We start from the raw sequence: 23000 nt of genomic DNA, 5'->3' as shown, positions 1-23000 counted from the left end.
TAGGATGTCCTGATCTTCGGTTAATACAACATCGAGATATCTGTCAGGTTGAGATCTTGGTCGAGTTGACCTACGTAGGGTAATGGACTGAGCATTTGCATTGTCGGTTGACTTTACATATTTTTACTTTGACCAATGTCAATAGATGCTTCGTGAGAACTTTGATTGTCAACTTGTCCTTGTTGTTCGTCCTCTCGAACTTCGTCGAGTTCGATTTCCTCCCACTTGTCATTTTGGAGAGATGCTCCTTCTCCAAAAAGACACCATCACGAGCAACAAACACTTTGTTCTCGGATTTGTTGTAGAAGTAATACCCTTTGGTTTCTTTTGGATAACCCACAAATTAAACCTTGTCAGATTTCGGATGAAGTTTGTCAGAAATGAGTTTCTTGACATATGCTTCGCATCCCCAAATCTTGAGAAAAGACAACCTTGGAGGTTTAATTGTCCATTATTCATATGGAGTCTTTTCCACTGCCTTTGACGGAGCACGATTCAGTGTAAGTGCCGCAGTTAAAAGTGCATGTCCCCAAAAAGAGATTGGAAGTTCACTAAGACCCATAGTCGATCGGACCGTGTCTAACAGGGTTCGATTCCTCCTTTCAGATACTCCATTCCATTGAGGAGTTCCCGGAGGTGTCAACTCTGAAAGTATTCCATGTTCTTTCAGATGGTCATCGAATTCTTTGCTCAAATATTCGCCACCTCGATCCGATCGAAGCGCTTTGATTTTCTTGCCGATTTGGTTTTCAACTTCGTTCTGAAATTCCTTGAATTTATCAAACGATTCAGATTTATGCGACATTAAATAGACATAACCATATCTACTATAGTAGTCCGTGAAGGTTATGAAATACCGATAACCACTCCTTGCGGGTGTACTCATTGGCCCACATACATCGGTGTGTATTAGTCCCAACAAGTCACCGACCCTTTTTCCCAACTTGGAGAATGGTTGCTTTATCATCTTGCCTAATAAACATCCTTCGCAATTCTCAAAGGATTCTAAATCAAATGAGTCAAGAATACCTTCTTGAAGAAGCTTCTTGATGCGTTTGATGTTAATGTGGCCAAGACGACAATGCCACAAGTAAGTTTGACTAGACGATGTAGTCTTAGCTTTCTTTGCAGGATTATTAACGTTATAAATTTCTTTGTCTAGAGATAACACATAAAGACCATTTTCTGAATGTGCCGTACCATATAAAACATTATCGAGATAAAATGAACATGATTGGTGCTTAACTCAAAATTCAAAACCTTTGGCGTCCAACGCCGAAATTGAAATGATGTTTTTGGTAATGTTGGGAACACAATAAACATTGTCAGGTTCCAAAACTAGCCCCGTGGGCAAAGACAAACTAAGAGATCCTACGGATATAGCACCAATCCTTGCTCCATTTCCTACCCGGAGCTCGATAACTCCCTTCGCTAGCCTCCTAGTGTTCCTTAGTGCCTGTGAATCAAAACAAAGGTGTGAGCCACATCCAGTATCTAATACCCATGAAGCCGAGCTAGTGAAGTTAAAGTCTATAACGTAAATACCTGATGTAGAACCAACAGTTCCATTCTTCTTATCTTCCTTGAATTTGAGGCAATCTCTCTTCCAATGTCCCTTCTTCTTACAATAGAAGCATTCGGAATCAGACTTAAAAGATGCTACCTTTTTCTCCTTGTTGTCTTTGGTATCTTTCGGCTTAGGCAGAAAGTTCTTCTTTCCTTTCCCCTTGAAGCCCTTCTTCTTTTTTCCCGCCCTTTTGAATGGCTTGCCTTTCTTAATCATTAGCATATCATGCCTTCCCTCATCCTTGAGCGTCTTCTCAGCTTGCTACAACATCCCATGAAGCTCGGTGAGGGTTTTCTCCATGTTGTTCATGTTGTAGTTCATCTTGAACTGGTCAAAGCCTTTGTGAAGGAAATGGAGAATGATGTTAATAGCCATTTCAGTTGAATACCCCGCATCAAGCCTTCCCATGTTCTCAAATAATCCGATCATTTTTGAGCACATGTGGGCTGACTGGCTCTCCTTTCTTGAGCTTAGTCTCAAGGATCTGCCTGTGGGATTCAAACCTTTCAGTTTGAGCCTGTTCTTGAAACATATTCTGTAACTCAGAAATGATCTCATAGGCCGATTCCTTCTCGAAGAAGGTTTTCTGAAGTTCAGGAGACATAGTGGCTAGCATTACGCACTTGACATCCCGATCGGCTACTTGCCATCGGTTAAGGGCTGCTTGAGTTACCTCCTCATTGGGAGCCTCGGGCATTTCCTCATCAAGTACATACTCTTTCTGTTCTTGCATAAGAACGATGCGCAAGTACAATATCAAACAAGTAAAATACATTTAAACAACGCGCCCACTAGTAACTAATCTAGGTGGTTAATACGATTAACACGCCTAATTAAAACTAGTCAAAGTTGTTAAATCGATTATGTAATTTGACGTCATTAATTAATTGAAGCTCCCACTAAATTCCGCATTTCTCTTAATTAATCCAATTAATTAAGTCGGTAGCACCCAAATTGTCAAAATAAAATTTTGCCAATGCCGCTCAAAACCGAGGCCTAGCCTCCCAAAATTTTAATTAAAATAAACAAAATTAATTACAATAAATAAAACGACAAAATAAGCAATATTAAGCCAACCACATTTCAAGTGGCCTTCGCTTTAAGCGTTTCGCCAAGGAAACTCGAATAATCGCAGCTCATGCAAACCAAGCATTACTATGGTTATTCACCTCACCGCACCAAGCATATGCACACACAAAAAAATCTCCGCACACACGGCCCACGGCAAACAGCCATGGGCTGCTGCCACTGCCGCACGCACGCGCACGCACATCCATGGCTGCTGGTGCGTGGTTGCGGCGGCCGTGTGCTGCTACCGCGCGTGTGGCCGCACGCAAGGCGGGGCAACCACCTTGGCAGCGACATGCGGGCTGCTATGCAGCCCGGCTAGCCAAGGGTGGTTCTTTGCCTCGTTTTGCGTGTCATGGCCTCGGGATTTGATCCCATTTCGCGACACATAATTAATTAATTCTAAATTAATTTTAGAACTAACTCAATGAGCAAAAAAAAGAAAATTTTAAACAAGTCTAACTTAATAAAATTTCAAAGTGCAAATAACCAAAATAATTCCAAGAACCATTCTTAATTAAATTGGTTTAGCTTGGTGCAATAACAAAGTTGAGGCAATTTCTCACTTTTAATTTAATCAATTTAAATTAAACTTGGGAATTTGACAAAGTAGGGGAAGTTGGAAAAATATAAACTTTAATGTTCAAATGAAAATTCCAACATCTAAATTTTGTGAATCCTTGAAAATTATATCTTCCAACGTGAAGATAACCAAATTTCTATCACAAAAATTGAAACTTTATGTTTCCAATCAACTCAAAATGATTAAAACAACAAAGTTTAACACAAAATAACATGGAATTTAGTGGTTTTTAAAGTTTCAATCACTTATCACAAATAAAGATTGAATATTTAACACTTAGGAAGCCTCAAAACAAAAAATTTGACATTAAAAAGCAATTAGTTTGCAATTATGTGAAAATAAATCAACCTTTAAGCATCAAATACTACCAAGTAAGTGTGCTTTAAGGGACTTAAAAATGCATAAAATAATGCAAATAATCAACCACATAATCAACAAGTTATGCCATTAATTTCAAGGTTAGAAAAGACTTAAAACTTTTCGTCAAAAACGAAAAATCCCTCGAAAAAGGCATTTCTGATCAGAATTTGGCTAAAATCTCAGTACAAACCTTTCCAGAACACCTTTTCCACCCAAAATTCACTATTTTTGGGCGAAAATCTGGGATCTGGGCCAAATTCCACATTAAAAACGGGATTAAAATAAATAAAACCGAGCTACTAATCTAATTAGCAACTTAAACCAGAAAAATAAGCCAAAATAAACCTTGAAAAACATGATTATAAAAATAAACGAGCGGGGCTCTGATACCACTGTTGGGTTTGGCGAGTCCGACTCACCGCGGAAACAACCCCGACCCAAGGAACCACTCGTAATTAATAAAACCATAAAGCATAAATAAATAAGCACAAGAAAAGGAAGAACAAATCATACCCTTGAAGAGAGCTTCGCCCTCTCAAAACGGGCTCTTACTTGAAAGCCTTGAGCATCGCAAATGTCGTGCCTCCAACGGTATCCACCCACAAAGGACGAACACGATTTTTTAGGTCCGCTACTTTGGAGTTAGCAAGGTCCGACCAAAACCCAAGTGTTAATGGAGTTTAAGAGTTTTTCCAAAATATGGAATGCTCTTTCTAACTCCCACTCAAGCACTTTACTCCAAATCCCAAGGTTGGTATTTATAGAGGAAACTATGAGTGGGAATTTCTATCCCATCAATGTGGGATCATGAAATTCCACATATTAATTTAAAGCTAAATTAAATTAAAATTGCAAACTAATAATAAATCTACAAGTGACATTACCATGTGAAATGGGTTAGTGAGGACCACATGGAGAGTAGGGGACCATACTTGCTCCTCACTCAATACTCTTCTTGTGCCACATGTCCTTACCCACTTGCTCCCATATTCCTCAAGCTTCCCCATAGTGACCGGCCCTATGGCCCAGCCACAAGCCCAGCGATAAGCCCAGCCCGAGCCCAGCCCCGCACCAAGATGCGGGTTGCTACTGTGCGCGCAAGCCACACACTTGGTGCAGGTTGCTGCTGAGCGTGGCTGACTTTGTGGCAGCTAGCTGCTGTACGCACCACGGGCACGCGGCTGCTAGCTGCTGCTGTGCGTGGCTACTAGCACGGTGCGCTAGCACGCACCTAGCCAGCCATGCTAGGCTCGGCTTGGTGCGCTTGCTAGCCACCTATGCTTGGACATTTTTGCCCCTAGCATTCGGATGCTCGGGGCACTCCGATGCTAGGGGTATTTTGGGAATGTGGTCGATTTATTATTATTTTGCGCGTCTCGTCTTTTTATTATTTTTGACTCGACTTCCGACGATCGGTTTCGACGCTCCAAGCTCGAATTACCGACGTCTAAATATTTAACACTCGGGCGACGAATTAATTTCTTCCGAATTAATTCGTCGAGTCGGTTCGTATATTTTGCTTGGGTGTGACTCAAAGGGTTCAGTCAAGATTAAGCTGTAATATTAATTATATTAATATTATTGATCGGAAGCGGCCTCCACCCAAGCATTCCTATACTTGACCTTACTTAATATATTAGCTTTCTAATAATTCTGAACCCGTTATCAGAATAATACACTTGTTTGAAGGACACCATTCCTTTAATCCTACACCATATCCCTTTTGGTTTGAGGCTCCGTCGAAGTAGAGAGTCCAAGTATCATCTTCTGTGACCATCAAGTCTTCGTCTAGAAAATCATTTTCATGTATAGGTGTGGAATCTTCTATTGGAAAATATGCTAAGAAATATGAAACCACAAATCCGTTAATAGCCTTTTGAGGCATGAACCTTACGTCGAATTGGGCTAGGTTGACTATCCCTCTTGATATTCGCCCATTTAGTGTAGATTTCTTAAAAAGATACTTTAGTGGATCCATTTGAGATACTACGAAGACTGTATGAACGAGCATGTAATGTCTTAAATTGGTTGTGGCCCACACCAATGCAAAACACAATTTCTCAAGTGGTATATAGTGTATTTCATACTCGAGCATCTTTTTACTGAGATAGGTGATGGCGTTCTCCTTTCCTTCTACTTCTTGTGCGAGCATAGCCCCCATTGTCTTTTCGGTGACTGTTAAGTACAACCTAAGAGGGATTCCTAGGAGTGCTAAATGCCAGTACAGGAGGGTTAGCACATTCTTTTTAAGCTTTTTGAATATCGGTTCACATATTGTTGTCATTTTAGATATGAACCTACTTATGTATTGCAACTGCCCAATGAATCCCCGAATTTTCTTTTCGGTTTTAGACGGTGGCATTGACATGATTGCTTTGATCTTGGTTGGGTCAATCTCTATTCCTCTAGAGCTAATGACATATCCCAAGAGTTTTCTTGAGGTGACTCCAAAAGCACACTTGGATGGGTTAACCTTATGTTGTATTTTCTTAACTTTTCAAAGAATTTTCTTAAGGCTACCTGATGAGTGTCATTTATGGCACTCATTTGATTCTCTTTAGGGTGGATTTCATGTTATTTTATAGCTCTTTTCTTTCGTTTTTCCATGATTTTATTCTTTATTTCTTTAGTTTGCATTTTCTTAGTTAGATTTCTATCTTTATGCATTTCTTAGTTTATTTTGTTATTTTCTCTTTTATTTGCTTGTTTTCTTTCATTTTTCAGGTTAAGGTCGTTATCCAAAGATTCTCGAGGCCTCTTCCCAAGTTTGGCATTGATTAGGATGCCTAATGTTCTCCATTTGAAGCTCAAGCATGGAGAAGTGCAAGCTCCTAAAGACTTTAGGCCGTCTTTCAAGCCATGGGGGCACGAATTCTCGTGTTCAACCCATAATCATGGAGTTTGGAAAGTGTAAGGTCCCGTGTTAATCAAGAGCATTGAGTGGATTGCATGAGGAGCATCGACATGATGGTGAAGAAGGATGTCCTGTTCCCAGGCGCGGGCGCGCGCGACTATGGCGCGGTCGCGCGGCCAGGTGGCGCGGGCGCGCCAGTCTGGGTCTCTGTTCCGTATCCAGATTTGCGCGGCCGCGCTCTTCCTTATAATTAGTCGTTCCTGTACGGGTTTATTTAGGACGATCTAACTAATTTCTCTTTGTTAGTTTTACTATATATAGATTTTCATTCTATTTTTAGAAAAAAAGAAGATTAGAGAGTTCAATTTTGAGAAGGAGAAGAGGAATTTTAGATCATTTTGTAGAGAGAGAAACTCTAGATTGTAGAGAGAGAAGTTCTTGATTGATGATTGAAGATTCATGATTCAAGCATTTTCTCCAATGAATTCAAGCAACTTTGTAAGGATTTCTTTTACTTTAATGCAATATTTAGCTTATGATTTCAATTGTTTTGTTGATTGTTCAAGTTTGAATTGAATTTGAGATTGAATTAGTTTTATTAATATGATGATGATAAAATTGTTGTTTAGCTTAGTTTTAATCTTGATTTCCATGGATTGTGAGTAGTTCTCTTGCTAGGGAATGGTGAAGCATATATGAGTAATGGATTGATGCTAATTGGGGGAAATTGATGGAGTTGATGTAGTGATTAAATTGGTTGATTGATTAAGTGCATGTGTGTGATTAATTGAACAGTAGCTAACTTTGACTGTTGCACTAGAATGCACTGTAAGTTCACATTGATATGGAAAATTTATTTGGGGCTTGCTTTTGTCGATTGAGTAGGTTTGCTAGGTTCATAGTTTGAGTCTCTCGTAGTTGATGCTAGTTTGACCTCTAGGAGATAACCTTGCATACTCTCTTGATTTCTTAATTGATTTTCCCTCGCAACACTCGATTTAGTCATCTCCAATCCCAATTAGTTGTATCCATTCGGAGTATATGTGGATCCTAAACTCTAGTGCTTGATATTATTTGATTTCTTCTTGATTGTTTGATTGCTTTGGAATTTGCACATCTTACTTCACTACTTCGAGATAGCTTAGCTTTAGCATTAACATTCATCTCCCATTCCTAGTGGTCCTACCCGCGACTTACTCCTATGCTAGGTATAAGGGTGTTGAGAGATTAAAAATTTTGTTTGAACGAGGGAAGATTAGTTTTCAACGGCCTAGTCTCCACCTGTGATCAAAATAGCGCCGTTGCCGGGGTACGGTGTCTATGTTTGAGTGTTTTTTATTGCTTGAGTCTAGGTCATTGTTTATATTTTTCTTTTATTTGATTTTTGTTTGTTTTGTAAAAAAAAAATGGCATGTCTATCATTTCGTTAATTTGACAATGAGGCTTTTTGTGAATATTTCATTAGACTTGAGGGATTTTTACACTATAATTGTTATAGTCTTTGGGAAACTTGTGAGATTTGGTTTGAATGAGCAAACTAGGGATGAAGTTGAATGTATGCATAATGGTGAATTTAGAGCATTGTCAATTGATGATGCTTGGGATTTTTATGTTTGGTTTGCTAGGGATGTTTATGATAGGGGTAATCATGATTCTAACATTGATATGCAATGTGTTGATTCGTTTAATATTAGCATGAATTCCCATGATTTGTTACATGATCCCTTAAGGGAACCTAGAACACATGATTTCAACTCTATTTCCTCTTTTGTTCATGATGATGAAGTGCATGCTCATGTTGATGCTAATGGTGTGTTTAAATATTATTCATTATTTACCATGCCTTCTTGTGATGTGCTTCGTTCCCTTAATGATAAATCTTATGTGTTTGATTGTGCCCCCATTCCCCAATGTGATGTATATGCTCATGATCTTAATGTTGATTCTTCCAATCTTGGTTGTACTTCTTATTCCTCTCTTGTTGAGCCTCAAACCTCTACATATTTTGAATCTGTTGTTGATATATTTGAGTCTCAAATTAGGCGTATTGAGCTTGATAATGAGCTTCGGCCTAGTAAGGAGATGATTATTCAATCTATGAGAGGTCAATTAGAGATAATGAAAAAGAGTAAGGAGCGTCTTGAGGAGGGAAGGAGAAGAAAAGAAGAGTTAGAAATCCAATTGTCATCGTTGATGTTATTTGCGAAAAATCCTAATTTAATGATTGTGTTGAGGATGATGATGATGATGATTTTGAGCAACCAAGAGATTGTGAGGATCCCATTGGTGAGCATCTGAGTGATGGTGAAGGAGTTGAGAATGAAGAGAGTATTGATTTTGATAACCTCAACCCTACTTCCCATCTTGACGAGTCTCTTATGCATTATTGTGATCCTTCTATCCACGAGTATTTAGACTCGATTGTGGTTATGACATATGTGTTCTTGCAGTGTCAAATGAAAACCCATAGCCTTTTGAGTGAGTTCATTAAGAATGCTTGATGAGAGAGATATGAGTTTGAAATGAATTTGCATCCATTCATGCATGGCTTTGAGACTTTAGGCTTTAAGGAAGTTGAGGGAGTTGTTGTTCATAATTGTAGTGAAGGGGATTATGTAGTTCCTCTTGGAAGTTGGATGTTTGAGGGAGATGATGATCATGAGTTTTCTTCTTTTGAGGATTCTATGATTGATTTTCATGCTCTTATTGGTGATTTGAGGCATGATAGTGAGGAAGAGATCATTAGTGAGACCATAGCCCCTATTCCCTCCTCTCATGTTCCTTTTTCATGGAGGTTTGACCATATCCCTCCCTTCCTTTGTTAATGAGCCTATTGAGGACCCCTTGTCTATGATGATTTACATGTGCCTCATTCATCCCCTATTGAGGAAAAGGGTGATGTAGCCACCCAAAAACATTTTGACGAGAGTTTTCCTTCCTCTTCTTCTTTTTCATTTTCATATTTTGTTGTATTTTCTTTTGATTCTTCTTCTTTTTCTTGGCATCTTTCTCCTCATTTGCGTGCACTATCCTTGTTAGTTGCACGTACTCTTCCCGTCATTTTCCTACCTCTTATCATATGAAATGTGCAGTAGTGCATTTGACAAGCTCTTGTGTGCGTTGAATTATTATTTTCTAGAGCGGTCAATCTTGGACCTTAAGCAAGCCTTTCTCGGGAAGTAACCCGTGTTTTATTGCTTTCATTTTCTTTTCTTTTTGGAATAGATTTTCAATCATGGAAATGTTTGTGTGCCTTTTTCTATGTACATGACTTGATATACTTTGGTGCTTCGATTTGAATCAAGAATCAAGGAAGATTGATTCCTATTTTGCTATCATATAGAAAGCAAGTTTCAATTCCTCAGGAAATTGGCTTTGAAAGGTTGAATTGGGTCATTTGCAGGTATTTACACCCACCTAACATCCAGTAATATCTTACTTTGCTCCTTCTCTAATAGTTGATGCCTTGCTGGACGTGTATTGGTATTGTTTGATTGATCTCTTTGTTTTCCCCTCCCGTGGAATATTTGATTTATGTTTGAGTATGTTGTCTCATTCAAGCTTGGGTGAGGGTATTCTATCATGTATGATGGGATGTTGATTCATATATGCTTTGCACCTTTGTATGTGCATTTCCATGTTCTTTATTTTGAAAAAAAAAACTCCTAAAAGATTTTTTTTTCTATTAAGGCAAATTTGCAATGTATCTTTGTTTTGTTCTTGCTTTGGACATAATACTTTTGGACTTGTATAGTTGAATTCTTTTCTTCTTACATGGTAACGGTGTGCACGGTTTGAGAGTATGCTTGGTTGATTCTAGGATAAAGCATGCTAAGGTAGTTGGTTAGAACTAGTGGGACCATGAAACCGGATTCTACTTGTTTGTTGCATGTTGGTAGTTGCTTCCTATAGTCGATTTGACACCAATAGTGAGTTTTTTCTACATCCATGTGAGGTTCATAATTTTTCAAGCCTTTAACATATATTTGCATGAGCGGCATGGATCCTTGACTATTGCAGACCTAATATAGAATCTTGACTCATAATTCTCAAACTCGAGACCAAGCTATATAGGGAGGAAAAAGGCATCTTCTCAGGGTGGTAATTTTTCTTTTCTAGGTTAATTTTCTTTCTTTTTAGTTTCTTGGGTTTACATTTGACTTCTTGCTAACCATTTGAGCTTTTTTCCTTCTTTTCAAGCCACATCTTTAGAATTTTGAGCATTTGTTTCTTTTTGTTCCATTTTTGGTTTTTGTGAAGCAAATGGTCATGTTTTTGGAGTTTGTGGTATATAAGGTTGTATATTGGTTCTATGTGTAAGCAAGCTTGTCTTATATATATATATTGTGAATCATGGCATATGAATGTTTGGAAAAAGCCGTCCAAAGTTAATAAAGGCAAGGACATAATAAATGCAAAGTTATAAAAGCCGTCCAAAGTCATAAGAGGCGAGGACAATTGCTTTCAATACATGAATAAATAAAAAAAAAAAGTTGAAAATGAGAAAATCCAAAAACATTTTCATATGATTCTTTTCCCTTTTCAAGCATTGAGGACAATGCTTCATTTAAGCTTGGGGGAGAAGCGTTTACGCTTTTTGTATATATGCTTATGGTTATAGCTTTGAATAAGCTTGGGGGAGTTAGTTTGTTTTTGTTTGGCGATGGCTTGGTTATGAGTAGAAGGTTTGATCACCCTTTGCTTCACTAATTAGGAATATCGCCAAATTTTAAAATTTTAAGCCTACCCTCACCCTTTTTTCCCCTACGTTACAACCATTGGGAAAGACCTTTTGACCTAGAGGTTGAGTCACATATCGAGGGAGGGCATTATGAGTTAAAGCCTAAAGAGAGGGGACGCAAATTCAAGACGTCGAGTAGCCCAAAAGTGTGTTCTTTTCTGGCTTCTTCGAGGAGCCATTGAGATGCTCATTAGAGGGACATTTGAGACTATAGGGAGAACGCGGTAAGATCGAATGGGATGAAGGTGAATTGTGATAAGTAGTTCTCTACGCTTAGCATATTCTATGTTTCAATCAACCTCGGATATCTTGAAACGTGCATACCCCTATTTGATTAAGAAAGTTGTTTATTCATTTAAAATGTAGTCATTTTGTAAAGTCCAATTCGTAAAGGTTTCAATTTTGTTTTTCTTTCTTTTACTTTACTTTTTGTGGTTTGCCTCATGTATGTTGGTGGAGAGTTATAGGTTAATCTCTTAGGAAACCTTTACGAGACCTCACTCGTCCTCATAGGCGACTTTGGAGTTGAAAGAGCTTGTTGTAGCTAAACACAACCGTGATTCCTACGATAGTGAGTCTTAGTGTATATTCCCGTCTTATGTCTTTCTTTTTCTTTTTGAATAAGTCTTTCATCCTTATTCTTTCTTGATTTATTTTACTCGAGTACGAGCAAAAGTTTAGCTTGGAAAAATTTGATGAGTGTTATTTATGGCACTCATTTGATTCTCTTTAGGGTGGATTTCATGCTATTCTATAGCCCTTTTTCTTTAGTTTTTCCTTAATTTTACTCTTTATTTCATTAGCTTGCATTTTCTTAGTTTGATTTCTATGTTTATGCATTTCTTGGTTTATTTTGTTATTTTCTCTTTTATTTGCTTGTTTTCTTTCATTTTTCAGGTTAAGGTCGTTATCCAAAGATTCCCGAGGCCTCTTCCCAAGTTTGGCATTGATTAGAATGCCTAATGTTCACTATTTGAAGCTCGAGCATGGATAAGTGCATGTTCCTAAAGACTTTAGGCCGTGCTTTCAAGCCGTGGGGGCAAGAATTCTCTTGTTGAACCCACAATCATGGAGTTTGGAAACTGCAAGGTCTCGTGTTTATCAAGAGCATTGAGTGGATCACACGAGGAGCATCGACATGATGGTGAAAAGGGATGTCCTATTCCCAGGCGCGGGTGCGCCTCTCTCAGGTATGGGCGCGACTGTCAGGGTCTCTGTTCCGTACCCAAATTTGTGTGGTCGTGCTGTTCCTTATAGTTAGCCGCGCCTGTACGGGTTTATTTGGGATGATCTAACTAATTTCTCTTTGTTAGTTTTACTGTATATAGATTTTCATTCTATTTTTAGAAAAAAAGAAGATAAGAGAGTTCAATTTTGAGAAGAAGAAGAGGAGTTTTAGATCATTTTGTAGAGAGAGAAATTCTAGATTGTAGAGAAAGATGTTCTTGATTGATGATTCTAGCATTTTCTCCATTGAATTGAATCAAGTTTTTCTTTCACTTTAATGCAATATTTAGCTTATGATTTCAATTGTTTTGTTTATTGTTCTAGTTTGAACTGAATTTGTGATTGAATTAGTTTTATTAATATGATGATGATAAAATTGTTGTTTAGCTTAGTTTTCATCTTTATTTCCATGGATTGTGAGTTGTTCTCTTGCTAGGGGAATAGTGTAGCATATATGAGTAATAGTTTGATGCTAATTGGGGGAAATTGATTGAGCTGATGTAGTGATTAAATTGGTTGATTGATTAAGTGCATGTGTGTGATTAATTGAAGAGTTGCTAACTTTGATTATTGCACTAGAATGCATTGTAAGTTCACATTGATATGGATAATTGATTTGTGGCTTGCTTTTGTCGATTAAGTAGGTTTGCAAGGTTCCTAGTTAGAGTCTCTCGTAGTTGACACTACCTTGACCTCTAGGAGATAAGCGTAGCTTACTCTCTTGATTGCTTAATTGATTTTTCCTCGCAACACTCGACTTAGTCATCTCCAATCCTAATTAGTTGTATCCATTCCGAGTATATGTTGATCCTAAACCCTAGTGCTTGATATTATTTGATTTCTTCTTGATTGTTTGATTGCTTTGGAATTCGCACACCTTACTTCATTACTTCGAGATAGCTTAGCTTTAGCATTTGCATTCATCTCCCATTACTAGTAGTTCGACCTTCGACTTATTCCTATGCTAGTTATAACGGTGTGTTGAGAGATTACAAATTTTGTTTTACCGAGGCAAGATTAGTTTTCAACGACCTAGTCTCCACCCGCGATCAAAATGGCGCCGTTGCCGGGCGATGGTGTAGTTGTTTGCTATTGTTGTTGAGTCTATTTCACTTAATTTCAAAAATACAAAAAGATTTTTCTCTTTAGGCTACATTTGAAGCCATGCTATTGATATTTGCTTTGAATTTTTTATATGAGTAGGATAAGAGGAAGGACTTTAGTGCCATTTGATCCGAAAATTGAGAGAAAAATAACAAGGATAAGGGTTACTAATCGTTCTTTGAGTCCAAGCTCTCCAAGAGTGGAAATTCACCAAGAAAGAGAAGAGGAGGATCGAGTAAGCATGGGAGCTAATCCAAGAGTTGCTTTGAAGGAGTTGGGAACTCCCAGCGCTTATAAATTTGAGAGTGGCATAGCTCCACCAACAACTCCCGCCAGTGACTTTGAGATAAGGCCGACAATGATAACAATGATTGAACGAAGGCAATTTAGTGGTGCCAAGCATGAAAGCCCACTAAATCATCTCAAAGAGTTTGAGAAGTATTGTAATACCATCAAGGTCAATGGGGTTTCTCAAGAATTCATAAAGCTTAAGCTATTTCCGTTTTCCCTAATCGGAAGGGATTTGGAATGGTTGGACAAGGAAGTGAAACCTAATTCCTTGAGAACATGGGATAGGTTACAAACGAGTTTCTTTCCCGCTACTATCCTTAAAAGAAGACCGCAGAGGCAAGAACACTAATCCACAAAGTTTCAAGCAAAAGCCTAGTGAGAGTTTTTATGAGGCTTGGGAAAGATACAAGGAGTATCAACGTGAATGTCCTCATCGGGGAATTCCAACTTATCAAATCATACAAATTTTCTATGGAGGATTGAGCCCCCAAGGGAAGTCGTGTCTTGATGCTAGAGCCGGAGGCCCGATTTTGAACAAGACCGAAGGAGAGGTTGTAGATATAAGGATGTAGTTCGTCACTATATGGATTGGCAAGAGGGAGAGAGATGGTCCATTAGCAAGAGTGGCTCAACGATTTATTTGGTTGATCATATTAAAGCAATCAATAACTTGTCTTCCCAAATTTCAAACTTGGCAAAGGAGATGACATTGATTAAAGCCAAGCTAGAGAGTGACTCTTCGATTGCACCAAGTCTTCCCTCCCACATAAAAGGGAGAGGTAGACCTTCTAACTCTACTCCTCCTTCTACTTTCAGTAATATGCCAAGTGGTTGTGTCTTTTGTGATGTTTGTGGTCTTATGACCATGATTCTTCAAATTGTCCAATTGCTTTTGAAAATTGTGATGATGTTGAAAACAATGATTGTGAGCAAGTGAATTTTGTTTCCAATAACAACAATGAACAAAGATTTGATGGTCCAAAGAATTTTGGGAATATGAATTCTCACCAACAAGGTAGTTTTGATAACTACAACAATGGTGGTTATAAAAACAAAGGAAATCAAGGTTTCCGAGGTAACTATAACAACCAAGGTTATAGTAATCAAAACCAAAGCTAAGGGTATGGAAATTAAGGCCAATATCATGGCTTTTGTGGCCAACACCAAAATTTTGGTAACAATCAAGACTGAGGTAATTGGAACAATCAAAATAGGGGAAATTTTCAAAACAACAACCAAAGGTGACCCCCACCCGGATTTGCTCCAAGACCTCAAGGCAATGGTGATTATTCTTATGCTCAACCCCCATCTTCCAAGACTACCTTAGAGGAAATCATGGAGAACCAAATCAAGATTTTGAACACCTACATGTAAATAAGTGATAAGAAGTTCAATGAGATGATGACACACAACAAGATGCTTGAAACCCAAATCACTCAACTAGCCAACACTTTGAAAGATTGTGCTAGCCCTTCTTCACTACCCTCTCAAGGAGTTAATCCTAAGAAACCTGTTTATTCTATCACCACAAGTAGTAGAAAAGTGCTTGAAAAGAGAGTTTCTAGGAATAGTGAGGAGGATGAGAAGAAGAGTGATTGTGACTCAAGATAGGAAAAAGAGGAAGATGTGTCAAAGAGTGTGACAAAAGAGGAAGTCCTTGAGAAAAAGAAGAATGTTGAGAGAGTGCAAGTGGAAGTGAGAAAACCCGACCTTCCATATCCCCAAAAGTTTATGAGGAACAAGTTAGATGAACAATTTGGGAGATTCCTTGACATGTTGAAGGAGGTCTGTAGACACCCATTTATGTCTCCCCAAAACCAAACCCAGTGATGAGTACCTTTCACGTCGAATCATAATCGAATGAAGTGAAAGTGCGGAAAGTTTAGTGTTGCGGATAGTTTAAATTTCATTTCTCTTCTCTCTGTTTTTGAAAACCAATTTTAAGAAAACAGCCAATCTAGTTTGTTTGGTCCATGATATGGGTGATAGGGCTTGAAGAGAGCTTTCCAACGATATATTATAAGCCCAATTCCGATGAATAATGAGGAAGTTATGGCCAAAATACTAACTGGGCCCGGTTTGGTTTTTATATGCGGCCCAATGATCTAGAGGAGGGCCTATTATTAATTATCATTCCTAAATCTATTAGGATTTATTATAGTCTTCTAGAATATTCTAGAAGGTTCTTTTAAATCCTAATGAAGTTAGGATTGATAACTATGTTTTAAAGAGTTTGAAATTGAATAAAACTACTCCTTTTTAGAATCCTTATTTTGTACGAAGTGGAATATATTCAGATTTTATTCAAATTTTATATGGTTGGATAGATCTTTAAATTATCATTCCAATGATATATTATAATATTAAATTCGAGTTATAACGAAAAAGATAAGAATGAGACATGAAACTCTATCCAAAACTGACACCCTTCTACTATTTCGGCCATATCTTTTTATCTAAAATTGTTTTTAATCTTATTCTAATTGGGTTGGAAATTAGACTTCAAGATCTTTCCAACGACATATTTTATGACTTATTTGGACTTCTGGATCAAAATATATGATAAAAACAAAATCCGCAAAAACTGTTTTCCAGCGCCTGGCGCCAATCCTGGCGTCTGGCGCTAGAGTCTAGCGTTTGGCATCACGTGCGTGTTTGATGCTGCGATCGAGTTTTATTATCGTTGAAACTCTAATTCGTTTTCTATCTTTTTGGCTTATTTTCTCTATAAATAGCCTCTTAAAATTCTGTTTTCAATCATCAATTCTTATTCTTTCCAATTCTCACCAAATCTCATCAAGATTCTCTTGATTACTCTCTCTCTCTCTCTCTCTCTCTCTCTCTCTCTCTCTCTCCTCTCTCTCTCTCTCTCTCTCTCTCTCTCTCTTTTCTAAACTAGCTTTTTCACAAATATAAAAATTCCACATTCATTAGATTTAGAAATACCTAGTCATATTCGAAGTTGCCTTCGCCCTAGACGTGATAGTTTTAATTTCTGAAGGTTATTTAATTTCATTGTTTGATTTTATTATTTTCCTTGGAGTTACTAACGTGTGTATTTTGTTATTAGAAAGAGGTACGAGACATCCAAGTAAGTGCTTTAATTGTTTGCATTTTATTATGACGTAGAAATCATGCTTAGGTTGTTATTGTAATTCTTAATGTTATGTTAGGGCGTTTTGATCTTCCTAGTATCATGTCTAGGGTAACTTTAATATCAAGTATGATCAAAAGTATGATGCTTCCTATGTTCTTCCTAATATTTATGATTGGTAGTATCATGTTAGGCCTAAATATATGATTTTTATTGCTTAGTGACATGCTAGGGTTTGTTATTAATCTTGTTAGTATCATGCCTAGGATCTTGATATTATTATTATTATTATTATTATTATTATTATTATTATTATTATTATTATTATTATTATTATTATTATTATCATGATTATTATTTTAATTATTTTTATGATTATTATTATGTTGCTTGATATTTTTATTTTTATTGTTTGATCACGCCTTTTATGCATGTTTAAAGGGAATTTGTACTTGTAATCACGCTTAATAAGATAAATAATAATCTTGTTTAGGGTTAATTTGATTATAATTCAAGTAATCGCCAATAATAGATTTATTTGTGCATTAATATTCAACCAACATAGATAAACAGGTTTAGAATAAACCTATTGATTGCATGTTAGTCAGAAAGCGCACATGAATACGATCAGAATAAAGTAGATGCCTATTATTAGGGCAGGTTCAATCTCTTTTAGGTTGGATTTGTACCATTATCCCCGAACCCTATTTGGTTAAAGACCTTATAGAGTTGACGATCTCTTGGATCGTTTAGGGGTGTAACCTTCACCTCGTGAACGGTTTACAAGTTCCTAAAATTTGTGGCGACTCTTTTTCTCTATCTTCTTTCCCTTTGGACGCCACCGTACTTAAGTGTATGATCACAGTGGGGTTCAAGTTTGGGGTCATGTTTGAAATATTCCCTAAAGTTTTTGGCGACTCCACTGGGAAGGATTTCTATCTTAATTCCTGAAATTTATTTCGGCAATGATTTAGAATGAGTGGATGAGACTCGAAAAGTTCTAAGTATTTCATGTGTTTAATTTTGATTAACATTATTGTCATATGCATGAAAAAGATCTCATTGGAAAGACCATCCGTAATGGGTTAAAACATAGGATTTTTACACATAGGAAATTTGAGGAATATCTTTCACAACTAGGATCGAAATAACACTGCGCGAAAACTGGAAAATTTTATCGAGCACAGAAAGCTGCTGAGGCATGTAGGAATTAGCGTCAGCGAACAGAAATTAGCGCCAGTATTTTGACTTTAGCTCTAGACGACAGATCTTTCGCCAGGCGCTAATGCCAAAAGCTGGCGCCAACCTATGTTTGCTGGCGCCAAATTCTTCCAATACCGAGCCAGAAATATGCGTTATAATTTCGACCAGTTTTTAGCATTTTTCGCTCGATCCTACTTCTTGATTGAGTTTTTCTCACTTTTCTAAAACCCATATGTGTTCTACATATGGACATAACCCTATGGGAATTCATGCTCCATCTACCTGATTGAACGCTCTGAGCATCAAAGGGTACCTCCGAGAATGTTAAATTCACCAAACCATGGAAGCGAGTTTTTCTAAACTCGCGGTGTCCCATCGACTCGCTCCAACCCTTCACGGTTAGGCTTCCCCGCGGTGCATCCGGACAATCAACCATGGACCCTTTGACTAAACCATATCCCGAAATTTAGAGAACTAGAGCCATGGTTAGGTTGCAAACTCATTGCATCATATTGTGCCAACTTGACTAATTGTGCATTATTTTATTGTGCATACTCTATGTGTTTTTTCCATACCGTTTGTTTGACTTGTGTTAAGACTATATAAACTAATTAATGACTAAAAGACTTTGTTTAATTAATTAATTAGAGCTAAAAAATATGTCTAAAATCGAGTTATAGTCCCTATAAATCAACCCGGATTTTTATTCCCGTATACTACACAAGCGTCAACGTGTTTTGGTCATAGCCGGAGTTCTAGGGAGAACTACGAGTCCTACAACCTATGGATCTGTAGCCCCGAGTTGTTTCTTTAATTTGGATTTTGTTTCATCCCAATCAGAGTCACAGATCAAAAGTTCTGACTAAAATACTACAACCTGTCCAGTTTAATGTATATACATGAAGTCTTAACTTAGTCTTTGTTCGAGTCTAGTCATGTAGTCTAGCCACATGGTCGTGGCACGAGTCTTAACATGTCACTTATAATCACTAGTCTTAGCACCCACTAATATGTATATACACCATGACCATGTCTTAGGTTCATGCATGAGTCGGTTTTTTCCGTCATTTGAGTTGGGAGTACATTCTATTCCTATTTTTTTCATATCTCTCTATCTACATCATCTTTTTCCATATCACAACCTTCATTCTTTCTACCTTCTTCCATCCATGCATTTTGAATCGAGTTTGAGCCATGTGATTGACAATAATAAAAAAAAGAGTAATGATGGGACAAAACACAAGGCAAGCTTCTCACCAAGATTTCATGCTTTTTTCTTCTTTTTTTTCAAACCTTTCCCCAATACGTCTAGCATAGGCACCCTTAAGGCCTTCTTATTCTTCATACATGTAATTATTTAGTTTGAGGATAGTTTTCTCTCTCTTCTAAGGGGGATTAGGTTATTTTAGTAGTCTGTCTCTCTAGATTAGGAGTAGTTTTAGAGAGCGAAAGTGAAGGATTTCAATGGTGATTGAGATTTTGAAGATACAAGGGTGAAAATGGTGTTGAAGATCTTCTCTATTATCAATGAGCATTCTTCACTCTATCTCACATTATTGCTTTGTTTAATTTCATGTTTGTTTGGTTTAATTTTGATGTTTGATTCTTGATAGTGTAATTGTTCTTGATATAATGTTTATTCTTGTTTTCTTTAGTTGTTTGTTGATAGATGATGATATTTGAGTAGTTGTTTAGCTAGGAATTGGGTGAAACTTGTATGATTGATTAATTGTGATTAATTTGGGAATTGTGTTAATTGATTGTTGAGATTAAAGTGATTAGTGAAGGTTTGCATGTGTTAATTGATTGTTGAGAATCAATCTTCTATTTTGAGGCTCAAATATATCAACAAGAGATTCAAAAGAAGTACAGGGTTTAGGCTCAACAGGAGAGGAAGAATAAGTACAACTAAGATTGGAAGAATCAACAATAAGATCATGAGCACATACATCACATTGGGGAATGGGGGCACAATCAAACATATGAGATTTATCATTAAGGGAACGAAGCACATCACAAGAAGGCATGGTAAATAATGAAGAATATTGAAACACACCATTAGCAATAACTTGAGCATGCACTTCAACATCATGAACAATAGAGGAAATAGAGTTGAAATCATGTGTTCAAGGTTCACTTAAGGGTTCATGTAACAAATCATGGGAATTCATGCTAATATTAGAAGAATCAACACATTGCATATCAATATTAGAATCATGATTACCCCTATCATAAACATCTCTTGCAAACCAAACATAAAAATCCAAGCATCATCAATTGACAATGCTCTAAATTCACCATTATGCAAGCATTCAACTTCATCCCTAGTTTTCCCATTCAAACCAAAGTAAGAAATCTCACAAACCTCCCAAAGACTACAACAATTAAAGTCTAAAAATCCCTCAAGTCTAATGAATATTCACAAAAAGGCTCATTGTTAAATTGAAGAAATGATAGACATGCCATTTTTTTTACAAAACAAACAAAAATCAAATAAAAGAAAAATATAAACAATGACCTAGACTTAAGCAATAAAAACACTCAAACATAGACACCGCTCCCCGGCAACGGCGCCATTTTGACAAGTGAAAAACTAGGTCGTTATCTAATCTTCCCGCGGTCAAACTAAATTTATAAACAATTTACAAACCTAAATACGAATATAGAGGCAAGTCAAGGGTCGAACCCAAAGGAACGGTAATGTTCAAGTACTCTTAATTATGTGCCTAAGCTAGGTCAAAATTGAAGGTAAGATGTAACACTAACAACTAACAAAACAAGAAACCAAACAAATAAAACACTAGGAAGGGATATCTACAAGTAATCATGTAAAATGCAACAATTTGGGAATATCATTTCAATCAAAGGTTGTGAAGACTAATGATAAGAGCTATCAATTGGAATCAAGAGCTATCTCCTAATTGTTAAGCTAGGGTTTACTACGAATAACAAACTTAATCACAATCAAAACCAATCGATAATTGCAATTCCTAAATCAATTATTCGTGTCATTAGAAATTAAAATGCAATCTAGCATAATTCTCAAGGCCTAATCGAATTACACAAATTCAAACCTTCACTAATCACTTTAATCTCAACAATCAATTAACACAATTCCCAAATTAATCACAATTAATCAATCATACAAGTTTCACCCAATTCCTAGCTAAACAACTACTCAAATATCATCATCTATCAACAAACAACTAAAGAAAACAAGAATAAACAATATATCAAGAACAATTACACTATCAAGAATCAAACATCAAAATTAAACCAAACAAACATGAAATTAAACAAAGCAATAATGTGAGATAGAGTGAAGAATGCTCATTGATAATAGAGAAGATCTTCAACACCATTTTCACCCTTGTATCTTCAAAATCTCAATCACCATTGAAATCCTTCACTTTCGCTCTCTAAAACTACTCCTAATCTAGAGAGACAGACTACTAAAATAACCTAATCCCCCTTAGAAGAGAGAGAAAACTATCCTCAAACTAAATAATTACATGTATGAAGAATAAAGAAGGCCTTAAAAAATATATACAAAAAGGGGAAAAGAAATTAAATCGCAAGCAAAACCCAGAAACCCGCGCCCGCGAAGAAATTGGCCGCCTCGTGGAGAAGAAAACCTCGAAGCCCGCGCCTGCGGGGCTAGGCCTGCGCCCTTCTAGGTGCCCGTGGCCTGCCCCCGCAGAGTTCCTGGTTAAAAATGGTTGTTTTGAGGCTGCAGCAACCCCGCGCTCGTGGTAGTGGGGCTCACGCCTGCGGCCAGGCAACAGTTGTGCTGCTGGGTGCGCGGCCGAGTTGCTTGGAGCGTGGCTGCTCGTGCTGCGCGCAAGAATAACTGGGGCTGTAGCGGCTAGGAGCTCGGGCTCGCTTCCTTGATGCTCGGGATCGCCATTTTGGAACTCGGGCTTGCGAAGCTTGCATGGATTGGCTTGACTTACGTGCTTACTTTCCCTAACTTGGCTATGTTAAATTCCTTGAATGCACTTAAGCTCTCTCCTTGATTATTAAATCTTAGGAAACTCGACATACCTAAAAAACAAGTCAAATAAACGGAGAAGTGAGAGAGATAGCCGATAAATGAATAAAATAATAAGAAAACCATTAAAAGCACGCATTTCTCTAAACTAACACACAAACATGAAAATCAAGCATTATTACCTAAAAACACGACATAAAAGACTTAGCACAAGCATAAAAATACGATGAAAACGTAGCCTATAAGTGCCATAAATGGCATGCATCACTACCAAATGTCCTGGTCGATCCTTTAATTTCACAATCATGTCATCTACAAAAACTTAGACTTCCTTGTGCATCATGTCATGAAGTAAAGCAGTTACTGTTCGTTGGTAAGTGGTACCCGCGTTTTTCAACCCGAATGGCATCACCGTGTAATAGTAAGTTCCCTAAGGTATTAAGAACGTTATCTTCTCCATGTCTTCATTTGCCATAAGGATCTAATTATACCCCGCGTAGCCATCCATGAATGAGAGAAGTGCGTGGCTTGCTGTATTATCTACTAGAATATTGATGTGTGGTAAAGGGAAGTCGTCCTTTGGACTTGCCTTATTTAGGTCTCGATAATTGACACACATTCGTACCCTTCCATCTTTCTTTGGAATTGGGACTACATTTGCAACTGTAGGGAATATTTCAAGCATTAATCCCCTAGCTTGAACCCCACTGTGATCATACACTAAAGTACGGTGGCATCCAAAGGGAAAGAAGATAGAGCAAAAGAGTCGCCAACAAGTTTTAGGAACTTGTAAACCGTTCACAGGGTGAAGGTTACACCCCTTAACAGTCCAAGAGATCGTCAACTCCATAAAGTCTTGAACCAAATAGGGTTCGGGGATGAAGGTACAAATCCAACCTAAAAGAGATTGAACCTGC

Source organism: Chenopodium quinoa, unplaced genomic scaffold (genome assembly GCF_001683475.1).
Source record: "Chenopodium quinoa cultivar QQ74 unplaced genomic scaffold, ASM168347v1, whole genome shotgun sequence".
NCBI lineage: Eukaryota > Viridiplantae > Streptophyta > Magnoliopsida > Caryophyllales > Amaranthaceae > Chenopodium > Chenopodium quinoa.
Note: the sequence above shows the minus strand (reverse complement) of the source record.